Source organism: Neofelis nebulosa, chromosome 4 (genome assembly GCF_028018385.1).
Source record: "Neofelis nebulosa isolate mNeoNeb1 chromosome 4, mNeoNeb1.pri, whole genome shotgun sequence".
Taxonomy (NCBI): Eukaryota; Metazoa; Chordata; class Mammalia; order Carnivora; family Felidae; genus Neofelis; species Neofelis nebulosa.
The window spans coordinates 117,690,488-117,704,770 of record NC_080785.1 but is presented as its reverse complement, the minus strand read 5'-3'; the positions used below and the strand labels follow the sequence as shown (position 1 = coordinate 117,704,770).

General features: G+C 50.4%; 1 protein-coding gene across 13 annotated transcripts in view; it reads right to left on the bottom strand.

Moving 5' to 3' along the window:
- Positions 1-9,512, bottom strand: part of ATP2B2 (ATPase plasma membrane Ca2+ transporting 2) — a 385,851-nt gene extending 376,339 nt beyond the window's left edge. For 6 of the 13 annotated variants that reach the window (XM_058725997.1, XM_058726010.1, XM_058725996.1 and 3 more), the window contains exon 1: positions 9,314-9,511. The gene's annotated coding sequence lies outside the window, so the exon portion shown is untranslated. Of the gene's footprint in view, positions 1-9,313 lie in introns of all 13 variants that reach the window. The other 7 variants (XM_058726003.1, XM_058726001.1, XM_058726004.1 and 4 more) reach the window with 2 other exon arrangements.
- Positions 9,513-14,283: the final 4,771 nt, after the last annotated feature.

The window sequence follows — 14,283 nt, the reverse complement described above, 5'->3', positions numbered from 1 at the left end:
CAGGAAGGAATAAACCCCAATCCCCTGTCCTGTCACAGCTCCTAGCCTAGCAGGGGAGTCTGGAGAGTGAGCACACCGTTGGGCAGACTCTGGGGACCGCCTCCCCAATGGCTATTCCCTCCTCCTCCCTGGCTGGCAGAGCCCTGACTGTGCTCCCAGATGACTCAGAGCTGAGTCCTAGCCCTTTTAAGCTTTTGGTCCCATTCCCTTGGCTTAGGCATGGTCATGTGACCAAATTCCAGCCAATGAGACACACGAGAGGTCAGCTGGGGGCTTCTGAGAAAGAATTCCTACCTGAAAAAAGAATCACAGAGATGCCCGTCTTTGGTCTCCTAGGCACTGTGACATTTGCAGGGGATGCTTCAGACAAGCATCCTGGTTGGATGATGGCAGAGGAGAAAGTCAGACAATAGGCTTGTTTGGCATGGATGAGCCCACGAATCACCCAGCTGCACAGCTTTTGATTATGTGAGATAAGAAAGGGTCTTACTGTTTGGCAGTTGAGTCAGGGAACCCAAATCACTGAAACCAAAAGCTGACTCCCTGGTTCAACAGTTAATATACAATAGTTAATGCTCTGGGGTGGGGTGGGTGGGGCGCCCTCAGGAAAAGTTTCACAAAGTCACATTTGACCAGTCTTCCTTTTCAAGGGTGAGAAAGAGTTGGCCAGTCAGACGAGTTGGCATCTGCAAAGTCTGGAGGCATGAGCTAGCCCAGGAAGTGTGCAAAGGAAAGATCTGGAGCTGTGAAGGGGCCCACGCACTATAAAAGAGGACAACACCTCCTTTGCTACAGCCTCTGAGGGCCTCACTTTGCTCCTCTGTAAAATGGGGACAGAGACGTTCCTCGAAAAGCAGTGGTGAGGCTCGAATGGGACTGTGCGCGTGAAAGTGCTTGTAATTGTCCGGCCCTACATAAATCACAGCTGCCATCTGTGTTTGGTCTTTGCCTGGGGAATGGCTCCTCTCAACCTGCCCATTCCCTCCACATTTCCGACCCCGCTACAATCTCCCTTTCATCTCTTCTTTAGCCCCTTGCCGGCTGCCCTTAAGCTAGCAAGGATATCTCTGACCACACCACAGTCCTCTTCTCTTGTTTCGTTCCAAACAGTTTTGCCTAAATCAGTGACTCCATTCAGGAATTCATCCTCAGGAGATGCCCGGACGTATGCCCAGGGGTCCACCCACCAGAATGTTCATCACGGTGCTCCCTATAATAGCAAAATTCTGGACACAGCCTGAGTGCCCATCAGGAAGGGATCCATTAAATAAATGATGACAGAGCCACTTATAAAAGATGTCCCTATTCTATTATTGACTGAGAGGTACCCAAAAAAACCCTACTATCTATTTACTCATCACTCGTAGAGAAATGTCTGGGAAGACATTTGACAAAATGTTAATGGAGGCTAGCTCTTTTTAATGGAATTTTATTTATGTTTTACTTTCTTCTTTATGCTTTTCAGTATCATTTGCATTTTCTATAATCATTATGTAACATGTCTACAATCCAGGGGTCAGAGCTATTTTTATTTTGAAAGGGGAAAAAACAGAGAGAACTGAAGCTAAGATCCACCTTCTTTGGGCAATCTCCCCTAAAGTCATGTGTGACAGGATTAGAGTTTTCCGCTAACCTGGAACCTTCTCCATGGCACCCCTGCTTGGACATCTTCTAGTGCGGTGAGCTCACTATTATTCCAGGCCGTGCTCAAGTGGCTCGAGAGTTCTCTCATGCTGAACAAGAAGCTCCCTCTTAGTCCTAATGCTGCCTTCTATGCCTTGCAGAACAAGCCCGATGTCTCCCTCTCCTCCTGTGCACTTGTCACACTCCACCCGGCCACTTATCAAGTAACATGATGTTCTGGGGGATGCCCTGTTTTAGGCAGAGCATGAGCAAGGACCTGGAGATGTACAAGCACACACCCATTGCAAGGATCCTGGGAACTTGTCAGGAAGAGCATAGAGCACACGTGGAGACAGATAAGGCCAGGGTGAAATCGGAGAGGCCCACATACGCCATGTGAAGGAGACTGGTGGTCACCTCATAAGGCACAGTTCTTACCCACAACACCTTCAAACCCTAAAAATTTAGCATCACACTTGAAGGGATTAAAAGACTCAAAAATATCTCTAAACAAATAGTGATTATTTCAACTCATTCCCTACCTGTAGCAGTCAGGATGGGCCAGGTTATGCTGCAGTAACAAAAAAGCCCAAAGTGCCAGGGCTAAATGCAAATCTCACTGATGCCATGTGCCCGTTATGGGTTGGCTTGGGGCTCTGCTCTGCAGCATTCTCACTCAGGAATCAGACTAAGGAGGCTACATCTCCATGCTGCCTCAATTGCCAAGGGATGAAAAAGGGAAAGTGGCCAACAGTGTGCTGCTTAGTAGAGCTTCCATCCAGAAATGACACACATCACTTCCCAAAATTCATTGGCCAAACCAAGACACACAATTATAACTAATATCAAAACAGTCAAGGAAGTTTAATTTATGTGCCTAGAGAGTAAAGACATGGAAATATTTCTTTTTCACTGTTAACTAGCCAAATTATGAAAAAGAAGAGGGAGCAGAAAAAGAGGGGGAAAATGAAGAGGGCAAGGGAGGGAGATATTTATGATCTAGGCTCTTTGCTAAACACTCTAAAAATCTTAATTCTTTTGAAAAAATTTTTTAAGTTTATTTATTCTGAGAGAAAGAGAGAGCACACCAGTCGGAGAAGGACAGAGAAAGAGGTGGGTAGAGAGAATCCCCAGCAGGCTCTGCACCTCGCATGTGCAGCCCAGTGCAGGGCTCTGACTCACGAACCGGTGAGATCGTGACCTGAGCCGAGATCAAGAGTCAGACACTTAACCGACTGAGTCACCCAGGCACCCCTATAAATCTTAATTCTTAAAACAATCCTATGCACTACTTTTCTTTTCCTTCTTCTCTGGCTGGGGGAACTAAGACACAGAGAAGTTAAGCCACTTGCCCAAACGTCACACAGCTAGTAAGAGGTCTGTCCAGAATTTGTTCCTGGGCACTCTTAACCATCGTTACACTACTGAACAAACAGTCAACTGTGAATCAATGCCAATACAAACATTCAGTTATTTCAGAATTCAGCCAGTTGCCCTTTGCACGGATTTGCTGAGAGAGCACTCTCCTGGCTTCATGTTCGTATCTACTCTTGATGACAACGTTTGGGAGAGTCCATTCGAGGTGGCATCTCTGCCCGATGCCAGTTTATTGCACACCGTGCCTCTTATATCCCGTGTACATGTTGGACCCTCTTTACACCTCCTCCCCTGATGCACCCAGGGCTATGTTATGACCCCTGGATGTTCACCTCAACAGGTCGTTTCTTCGCACAGCATCAGAAGCATATTTTTCAAGTTGCTCACACACTGACGGCCCACCTGTGAGTTTTCGTGGACAGTAGTCACTGCTTGGGCAAGATGCCCTCATCCCAGGCCTTTGTCGTTGTTGTCAGCTGCATGTGGGGGAGCAGTGACTATCTGTGTTATATAACAAAGCCATTCATCCAACACACATTTATTAACCATCTACTATGTGCCAGAACCTGAGGATGTAAAGTAAAAAATAAAAAAGACCCAGTTAGCCCCACCTTCTGGAAAGTGTAGTCACAGTTGGGTGACAGACACTGGGATAGAGGCCTCTGGGTACTGCGCCCGTCCCTCACCTCCCCCCTCACCAGGGCCTAACACATCACTGCTCTCTGACATCCTGGCCCCATGACACCAGGAAGGTTCTGTTAGAAACATCTCCACACCAGCAGGCGCCACGTGGTGAGGCCAGCTTGAACTAGAAACACGGGGGCTGGGTTTGAGAGGTGGCTTCATCAATGAGTAACTACCTCATGGCGAAAGGAAGCTGATATTTATCGAGCCTTATTATAGGTTTGCTATGAAGATGGAAAGATACACAGATCTGTGAAAAGTGCTCTGTACATTACAAGATCACGATGATGGTAGCGATCACTGCCAGCCATCAGGAAAGTGCCTACTGTGTGCCAGGCGCTGTTGCAAGAACTTTACTTGTCTTCATTCTTGTCATTCTTCACGGAAGTACCCATCAGGTGGGTGCTCTTAGTATTCTGCTTTGCATATGAGGAAATAGAGGTTGCTGAAGGCACTCACCCAAGATCACATAGATGCGATCAGAAAGTGATGGAGCCAGGAGTGTAAGCTCAGCAGGCTGGCTCAAATAGTAGCTGCTCTTGTGTGCACTTGGATCGTTTTCTCTCTCAATGTGGACTGAACAGCTGCTGTTGTTTTCTCTTTTTGATTCCTCAGTACCCGTGTTAACTTTGGGGAAAAGGGGAGCTCATTCTTACTGGAAATCATAACCATTCATTCCCTTCTTGGTTCATTGTTGTTGTGCATTGAATTGTGTCCTCCCAAGAGACATGTTGGGGTCCTGACCCCTGGTACCTGTGAATGTGACCTTATTTAGAAATAGGGTCTTCTCAGATGTAATCAACTTTAGATGAGGTCATACTTGATGACGGTGGGCCCTATTGCAACATGACCACTGTCCCTATAAGGACAGAAAGATTTGGAAATAGAGACATAGACAGAGGGAAGACAGCCATGTAAAGACAGAGGCAGAAATTGGAGTGATGTAGCTACAAGCTAAGGAACAGCAAAGATGGCTGGTGACCATCAGAAGCTAGGAAGAGGTGAGGAGGGATTCTTCCCTACAGGTTTCAGATGGAGTGCGGCCCTGCCAATGCCTTCCTTTTGGACTACTAGGCTCCAGACCTGAGAGAGACTAAATGTCTGTTGGTTTTAAGCATCCCAGTTTATGGTAATTTGTCAGGGCAATCCTAGGAAACGGATATAATAATCATGTATTGAGCACCTACTATGTTCTAGACACACTGGGGATATGACATTAAATGAGACAGGAACTCAGACCTTAAAGTATTCATAGTCTGGTGCATCTGTCTTATACATAACTCTGCTCTAGAAAAGAACAAACACAAACACACACACACACACACACACACACACACCAAGTAGTGGTTTAAGTAGCAGGAGACATGAATTCTAGGTCTAGTTCAGCCCCTTTAATATGCTGTGTGACCTTGAAGAAGTCACTTTCCCTCTCTGGGCCTATTTTTTCACTTTTTCTGTAAAATCAAGGAGTCAGCCCAGAAAATCCTCAAGGGGTATCCTGGCTTTAAAGTTCTATGACGTGCTGGGATGAGGACAGGCAGGAAGGGGCAGGAAAAGCACGTGCAGCCTCCCATTCTCAACACCCCTTGTGTGGAGCCCTGGCATTCTAGGACACTGTCCCTCTGCCCTCATCATCCCAGGGCCATGTACTAGACAACTAGGGACAGCCCTCATGCCCCAGAGCCAAACCTAAACCTGTTTATCCTGCCTGGCCTATTCCCTCCCAGGGAAACCACAATGAAGTCTCCTGTCCATGTCTTCCTCCTGACCCCCTCTGCCTGCTGACCAAACCTGGTGTTTCCCCTGTGGCATGGTGTGGTCCCTCCTCTTGGGAGCTGGGATGAGCTGTTTTTCAATGGCAGTTGTCTTCTGATCTATTGGCTTCGACATACCTGAACTATAATAAAACTTGTATTTAAAAACAAGGACAGGGGTGCCTGGGTGGCTCAGTCGGTTGAGCGTCTGACTTCGGCTTGGGTCATGATTTTGTGGTTTGGGCTCCATGTTGGGCTCTGTGCTGACAGCATGAAGCCTGGAACCTGCTTCAGATTCTGCTTCCTCTCTCTCTGCCCCAAATAAATAAATAAACCTAAAAAAATGTTTTTAAATGTGGGGCCCCTGTTCAAAAATTATTAAGAATTGCAATATGGTGACCCCAAAGCATTAAATCAAGTGCAGGGCCCTTCTCAACATAGGACCCTGCGCAACAGCATAAGTCATGTGCCCATGGAGCTGGCCCTGTTCTTTCCTCCTTCCCAACCTGGCATCCGGTTCCCTTCTGCTTCTCAAATCTCTTTAGCCTGATTTTCCAATTTCAAAGCCTCAATACTGAGCCCCCCCCCTTTTTTGTACTCCACTAATGGATTCAAATTTTTAGAAACCATAAAGCTTTAATAATTCTGCTTCATTGTGAAGGGAGGAAAGGAGGCCAGTATGAATTAATGAAAAGTCTAAGAAATAAGACATTACTAAAGAAATAGTGTTTTATTACCCTCCGATTTATATGGTGACAGAAATGACATGGAGAACGAGGGAGAGCGGAGGAAGTTGAAGCTTTTTGGATTTGATTAAACAAATAGAAAAGATTGAACTTATAGCTTGTAATAAGCATATTCCTTTTTTGGCAAATGATGTGACTAAAAACCGCCTCCTTTAAGTAGGTTAATATTTCTCTTGTCCACGATCACTTTGCTCGCTGAGAACTTTTTAATGCTACAGAAGCTGGTAAATTTCTTCTGCAGTGATTCTATGTAACAAAACGAGTTTCCTGACCTTGCAGGCAATCTACAGTATAGATCGGGTTATGGGAATTTCCTGTCAAAGGGAAATCCAGTATGGCAAATTCTCTCTGCTCCCCACGTCCAGAAGAGTCACATCTTCAGAGCAACCATCTAAAATGCAGAGCTCATCGTGTGCCACAGCACGACACTCCTGGACTTCATCTTCGCTGGCTGCCACATTTCAGACCTAACTCAGTGTCCTGCCACAGTTGGATCCAGACCTATTTTGGGGTGGTAGCCTCAAACGGTGCACACACCCCACACCTCCGAGCCTGAGCGACCTGGGCTTGGACTGCCCTCCCCCCCCAACTTGCACAGTCTGTCAAAATCCTAACTCATGTTTCAAGGTCCAGCTCAAAGGTCCTCTCCTCTGGGAAGCTGCCTCTGACATTTCCAGGCAGAATCTCGGCCTCCGTCTGCCCCCACGGCACATCTATTCCAGCATTTGTGCTCCTGCCTAACAGTTGTCTGTTCACTTCTTTCAGAGGGGGAAAGCGTGCCCTGGGGCTCACCCACCTCCGAGGAGGTGGTGTAGTCCAGCAGTTTAGTAGCAGAAGAGGTCCCAGCTCCAATGCTAACCAGCTGCATGCACACAGTAACACCAGCCTCACAGCACTGTGAGGATTAAATCAGATGATAACCTGAAAGTGCTTAGCACGGAGACTCGCAAAAAGCAAGCTCAAAAAATATTAACTGTTTTCTCTGAACACTAGTGTATAAACATGGGGTCACAGAATGGCCATGCGGCTGGTCAGTCCTGGTTTATGCCTGTGGTCCTGGAACTATTATTATTAATGCCCTCTCCCCTTTTCAAAAGTGTTTCCGTTTGGATGACAAATCACATGGCCACCTATGACAGTTAGGACCAGGTCTATTTTATTTACCAGTGTGTCCCTGCCACATGAACAGTGCTTAGCACATATTAAGTACTTAATACAAATTTATCAAATGAATGAATGTGTCTCCCATGCCTAGCAAGTGCCTGGCACCTGGCAGGAGGTTCATAAGAGCTAATATGGCTGATTTCTCTGCATTTCCAAGCACCTCCTGACCCAGAGAAGGCATGAATCAAGGCTTGGTGAGTGAGTGAGTGAGTGAGTGAGTGAATGAATGAATGAATGAATGAACAAACGAACACACTCCCTCCAATCTGTTGCCAATCGCACATCCTGGGGAAACAAATGACATCTCACAGGGGTAGGGGCGAAGATTGGGTCAGATGTAGGACGAGGTGGATATGACGCCTTCCCATCACACTTCGGAGAGGGGGTGTCTCTTCCTGGGGCTGCAGCAGGGCCCTGTTTTCATTTTCCAGCTAGAAACTGGGGATTGGTTTCCCCCATGTACCAGCAGGAGACCACAACCTAGGTTAGCCTGACCAGTAAGTCCAGTGGGCTCTTGAGGGTGCTGAGACCCTTGCCTCCATCAGACACTGTATATAAAGTACAGGTGCTCAAGCTTCCAGCAGGTGCTGCCTACCAGCTGCTGACCTAGCCACAGGGGAGAAGACACGTAACTCCAGGTGCGAGGAGCAGAAGGAAGAGAATGGGAATGCTTTCTGCCCTTCTAGGCTCAGAAAGGAAATTTCGCATGTTGGCAGCCAAAAACATTTGGATACAGACTACGCACTAGACATGATAAGAACTTCAAGAGCATTAACTCAGCCATGAGAACAGCCCTATGAAGAAGCTACTCCCATTTTACACATGGAAGTGAGTCAGAGTGGGGAAATGACTTGCCAGAGGTCACACAGCTAGTAAGACAGTGTCCCAGAGCTCAGATCCCTTGGCAGGTGAGGGTAGAAACCAGAAAGCAGTCCTCTCCATCCCTCCTCAACCCAATATAAGAAAGCCCAGTTCCTGTTCCCCCTAGTCAGGCTGTGTGACCTTGGGCCTGGCTCACCCTCTCTGAGCCTCACTTCCTTTTTCCAAGGCTAATGTTCTAGGAGGCTAGGATATACTCGATTTCCAGGACATCTCCTCCTCTGAAACCACAGGGTTTCGGGGTGACCAGGGAGCCTGGCTGAGTCCAGGTGTCCAAGAACATATTGATTCACCATGGGAGCCTGGCTGGGGGATACCTTCTCCACCCATTTCCTGAAGGAGCCCTTGCAGCTGGGCTGAAAAATCAAGCGGCGGATCCGAGAGCCCAACTGAGTGTGGGGCTTCGGAGCTCTCGTGTCACCAGGTGGGGTACCAGCCGCGCGTCTGCTTGGAGAAGAGCTGTGGGAAGGGTGAGGGATGCCAGAAAAATGCGAGGAGAGAGCTGCAGAGAGCGCCTGGTGGAGGGTCCTTTTGCACTTCTGCTCTCAGAAGCTCGGATAGAAACCGCCCTTGGGAAGGGTAGTAGCCCCCAGCCCAGGATCAACGTCCATAGCTCTGGTCATTTCCCCAGCCTGCAGGAAATGGGGCCTGGAGAAAGGGGGCCCCCAATACTGGGGGAAAGCCAGGTGGAGAAGTCAGAGCCAGCTGAGTAGGAGGAACGGGGTGGGGGGGAGGTTCTAGCGCTCTGGACTCCCCCAGCTCCGGGGCTGTTCCGAGCCCGGAAAGTTTGCGCGCGGCAGGCGCACGGTGCGCCCCCTCCCAGCGCCTGCAGGCGCCGGGTCCGCAGGCGCCCACCCCGGCCCGCCCCGCCCGCCGCTCGGTGCCCGCTCAAGGTCACTGCTGACAAGGCGCCTGCCTCCGCGAAGCGAGGGGACCCTGGACGCGCTCGGCTTCAGCTCGGACTCTGGCCCGCCGGGGGTTCCCGGGGCCAAGCACGTATGGAAAGAAAGCCGGCTGGGAGCGAGACACAGACCGAAGGAGAGGGGAGGAGGCCCAGAGCCCCGGGCCCGGCCGCCCCTGCCTCACCTGCGCCGGCTCCGCGAGCGAGATGCTGCTGCCGCCGCTGCCGCTGCCGCTGCCGCCGCCACTGGTGCGCGCCCGGCCCGGCCCGGCCCCGCTGCGGCTGCGGCTCCTCTGCCGCTGCTGCCCCGCGCTTGCCTCGCCCCGCGGCCCCGCTGCCGCCGCCGCCCGCCTGCCTCCCTCCCTCCGCCGCCGCCTCTGCCACCGCTGCACTGCGCTCTGCCCGCCTCCCTCCCTTCCTCCCTCCCCTCCCCGCTCCCTCCTCCCCCGCGCGCTCCCCCTCGGCCCTCCCCAAACTCCGCACGGAAAGCGCCCCGCGGGACCCGGAGCGCGCCGTCCCGCCCGCGCCCTCCAGCGCGCGCACACGCCGGTGGGCCGGGGGAGGGAGGGGGTCTGCAGCGTCTCCCCTGGTGCGGTCTACAGGTACCTCTGTCACCACCAGCCCCTTACTCCACCCCCATCCCCGCCTTTAACTTGGCCCTGGGAGGAACCTCCTCCTACCCTCCCCCTCCCCAGCCCCCGTGGTCGGGATGTCCCAGACCTCCCCTGTGGTTGGGGTCATACAGTTTGGGGTGAATTGAGATATGGTGTGGGCTGTGGGGAGACCTAGCTTAGGGGGAGGGGGCTGGCTGGACCAATCCTAGGGAGTTTAGCTGGAGGGTATTCAGACCTGGAGAAAGGACTGGGGTAGGGCAGGGGCACCTGTTGGGCCCTAGCCTCCAGTCTGTCAGGCCTAGGGCCTGGAGGAGAGCAGAAAGAGGCCCTGCCTGAGGAGAAAGGCGAAAACCCCAGGCACACACAGAAAGCACCTCCTCAAAGCAGGCTTCCCCTCCTTGGCTCGGGCCCCAGGTCACTGAAAAGCCTAGCTCCACCAGGAAGCTTGGCCACCTGACTCCAGCGCCTTGGTCTCCTCCATGCCATCAATTAATCATGCCCGCTTGCTTATTTATTTATTGGCTTTATAAAAAGCCAAATGCACTGCTCACAGGAAGAGAGAAGATGGGCTCCCATGGGGGTGGGGGGCAGGGAGGGCCTGACCACGGTGACACCCCCCCCCCCTTCCCCAGGCCTCTGCTTAGTGAATGTGGAGGCAGGGCTGGGGAGACCCTGGGCTCTGGATGTCTGCAGCACCTGCTTTCAGGGAATGGCTGGGATGTTGCCACCACTCACAGAGCCAGAATTTACCATGGTCTGTGCTCTGCAACCCTAGGATGGGCAAAGGATATTTAGTCTTGGGGGCTTAGGCAGAGATAGAAGAGAGGGGGTCTTGGAGGCCAGTGACCAGAAGGAAATCTGACAGGTGTGAGAGGAGGTATCTCCAGGCTCTTGGCTCAGAGCACTCCATTCTCACGGCTCTCACTTGGCTTGGCAGGCAGCATCTGTATCTCCTGCTACAGCCCTGTCCAGTCTCTAGGTTGCCCAGAGGGCATCTCCCCACAGATGCCCCCCCCCAAGCCATATCTCCTCCCACCTTCCCCATCCCAGTGGGTGACACTGCCACACCCCCAGATGGCTAGCTCCATGTGTCTCCATCACCAAATCTTCACTCATGGGGCCTCTGCAGTCTCCCTGGAATCTGCTCTCTGGTCTCTGTTGAAGGACTCCCAGCACCTCTCTTCTGGATTCTCACAGCTGGCATCCTCTCTACCTCCATCCTGCTGCTGCACTAGCCTTCATGGAACCAGACATGCGTCATGTCTGCTCCTGCTCTAAAACCTTCCATAGCTCCCAAGTGCCCTTCCAAACCTTTGCCACCTTAGTTCATAGTGTCCATCCTTGATACATGCTTAGCACTATATCATGTCTATGTCTCTCTTCAGTTCCTTCCATGAAAATACCTTTTGCTTCTCTCAGTCAGTTTCTGCCCAGTCATGGTGTCAAAGCTTAGCATTAGTCAAGATCTCTTGTGTGAAACCTTCAGAAACCAGGAGGCAAGTTGAAAAGTCAAAAGGAAAGGGTGTGAAAAGCCACAAAACATGAGGCAACTCTGCAAAAGCGAGTGACATCACAAAAGTCCTACTGACAAAACTCACCAGTTGTGTGACCTTGGGCAGGCCCTCAACCTCTCTGAGCCTGTTGGTATATCTGCTAAAAGGGTGAAGAATTCCACAGCCTACTCCAGTATAAACACTCAACAAATGGTAGCTATAGTTATCTTGAGCACCTATTGTGTTCTAAGGCTCTGGGATTTACAAGAGTGATTTGGTAGGGATTGGAGGGACAGCAAAGATTGTAAACTCAAATGCCTCTAAGGACCAGGCAATACTGATTGAGGTGGGCTGGTTCTGTCTTGTGGCTCTCTCTCCTGGAATTTACCAATAAGAAAGAGCAACAATGTATGTTAAGTGGCAAATAGCTAACAATGGCCGTTTGGGGATGCAATAAGGAGTGGTGGGGACTGTGGCACCTACCTATTTACCTGGGCATAGCCACTACTCCGCTCCATCTGACTGTGGCCAAGCAGGGATATAAGCCCAGACTGCCAGTTTTCTGTTTTTGTTTTTGTTTTTGTTTTTGTTTTTGTTTTCAAGAGAAGCTGGACATCTGGATTTTTATGTGGACACACTTGATCTTTAAATATCATCAACTAATTTTAAAAAATTGAAAACTTTGGGAAGACTGAACACAATATAGTTGTGGTAGGTTTTTGGCCGCAAAGCTGGCAGTTTATGACCTCTGGGTTAGCAGGAAGTAGATCAATGTTATTTACACACAGACATACACTCCCCCCTCTCCTCTCTCTGGCAGAATGTGGTCATGTCCACCTCAGAGGGTACAAAGGGTCATTAGGAATGGAGTGGAAGGAGCACCTCACTGCAGTGGGCATGATGGGAGGGGTCAAGTGAGTCACTGGGATTGGAACCATTGGGGAGGGCCTGGTCTGCCCCAACGGCACGTGGGAACTCAGACCGACCATCTGTCCTCACTGAGCCTCAGTCTCCTTGGGCCGGGAGAGGGTGGGGAATTACTCAGATGTGGTAGAGCTTGTGTGAGGTGATGAGCACGTGAGAAGTGAGGACACGGGAGGTTCCAACGACAACGCAGAGGAGCATCTGCTTGTGAGAGAGTTTCAGCAATCTGGACACCCGGGAGAAGTCCCACTCCACTAAAAATAGGGCTCTGACAGACTGAAAACTTGAAGACTTCTCAAGAGACGGAACTGGCAGCAAATAACGAGAGAAATGGCTGCTTCCCTCTGCCGGACAAGTAAGAACAGATGAGGTGACTGGCACTTGGCAAGGCAGTGAGCGTGTGTCATCTCTGGATTCCTAACAAGACCAGAAAGAAGCACGAGTCCTGGTTGGCCTGTTAGGGAGGCAGAGGCCAAAAACGGCCAAGAGCAGAACTGGGAATGACTGTGGGATCCCAGGGCCCCGTGAAAATCCCTCAAAGGGGCTTTGGTGGGATGGGATTAAAGCTGACTCCATTGTCCAATTCCGCACAGTGACCATGTGGTACTATTTTAGTCCCAAAGTTATTAAATGCATACGATAATCCTACTAAGCAAGAAGGAGACATCTAAATAAACCAACGAGAGAGATGGTCCTCAGATGGAAACCACCTTTGAAACAACCTTGGAGCTAGATTCTGACCTCACGTACCTGGAGAACTTGTTACCAGAATCTGTCAAGAGATTCCTGGGGCTGACTCAAGTCTCCAGAGTCAGAATGCCCCCAAGGAGGGGGGGCCGGGAGATATCACAGCAGGTCCCTTCTGTTAAAGGACTCTAAATGCAGCCACGAAAACCCAACCCCTCAAATACAAGGCAGGGCGGCACACTTGAGGCACAAAGTGCTACCAGTGAAGATTTAACAGGGATTCCCTCTGGGAGACGTGGGGCATAGAGGAGAACATTCTACCCTATATATTTCAGGCTCTGTTAGAATCTTTTACGGAAACAAAGATCCCATCGTTTTGCTTGTGCTGTTTTAAAACTTAAATAAGAAGGAAAAGCCACCAAATGCCAAGGCAGCCTGGGAGACGGACAATGAATTCTCCAGGAAGCAAAGTGGGATTTGAGCTGGGGGCTGAAGCAAGAATAAAAACGGTAGAAAGAGTAGCCGAACTCTATTAAGTATCGGTTACTATTCTTAGCATTTCGGGTACACTGATTTCATACTCCCAACAGTTGTATAAGACAGGTGTTTGTTAGCAGATGCTATTAAAGCTCCACCCTGACCTCTACCTGGCAGGTGCACCCAGTGCCTAGCTCTGTGGGTGTTGGCTCTGCGCGCCTACACCCTTCTGTGGAGGACGTCATGCTTGCCTGATGGGAATCACTAGGTGGCAACAACCTGTAGGGTGCAATTCACCCTCCAGGGGTCCCCCTGGGATCAGGCTGAGGGTAGACTTCTCTGGAGTCCTGCCTCCCGCCTTCCCCTACAGGTTTCTCTTGAGACTACTCCCTTAATAAATTCCATGCACAAGAATGCCCATTTCAGACTCTGCTTCTGGGGAAGCAGACACCAGCTCATTCTCTTATCTCCATTTTGTAGTGGAGGGAGGGAAGGCACAGATCAGACAAGACACTGACCTAGAGAGAGGAACAGTCAGGCAGTCAGACCCTTCTCCGTGCCCAGAAAGATTTCTCTAAGACGATGAGGGAGCAGGAGCAAAGGAGTGTGAGAAAGAGACAACAGAGGCAGGAAGGAACATGACCACACAGCCCTAGAAGGTCTTGGGTCCCCTGGTGAGGAGTCATCCTTTCATTTTTTTATGAAGTTTTTTTAAGTTTATTTATTTATTATTTGAAAGAGACAGAGACAGCACGAGTGGGGGAGGGGCAGAGAGAGGGGGAGACAGAGTTCCAAGCAGGCTCTGTGCTTCCAGTGCAGAGCTCTACATGGGGCTAGAACTCATGAAACCGTGAGATCATGGCCTAAGCTGAAACCAAGGGTCAGATGCCTGACTGAGCCACCCAGGTGCCCCAGGAGTCATCCTTTATTTGTCATGTGTGTACCTACATGAACCAGGCC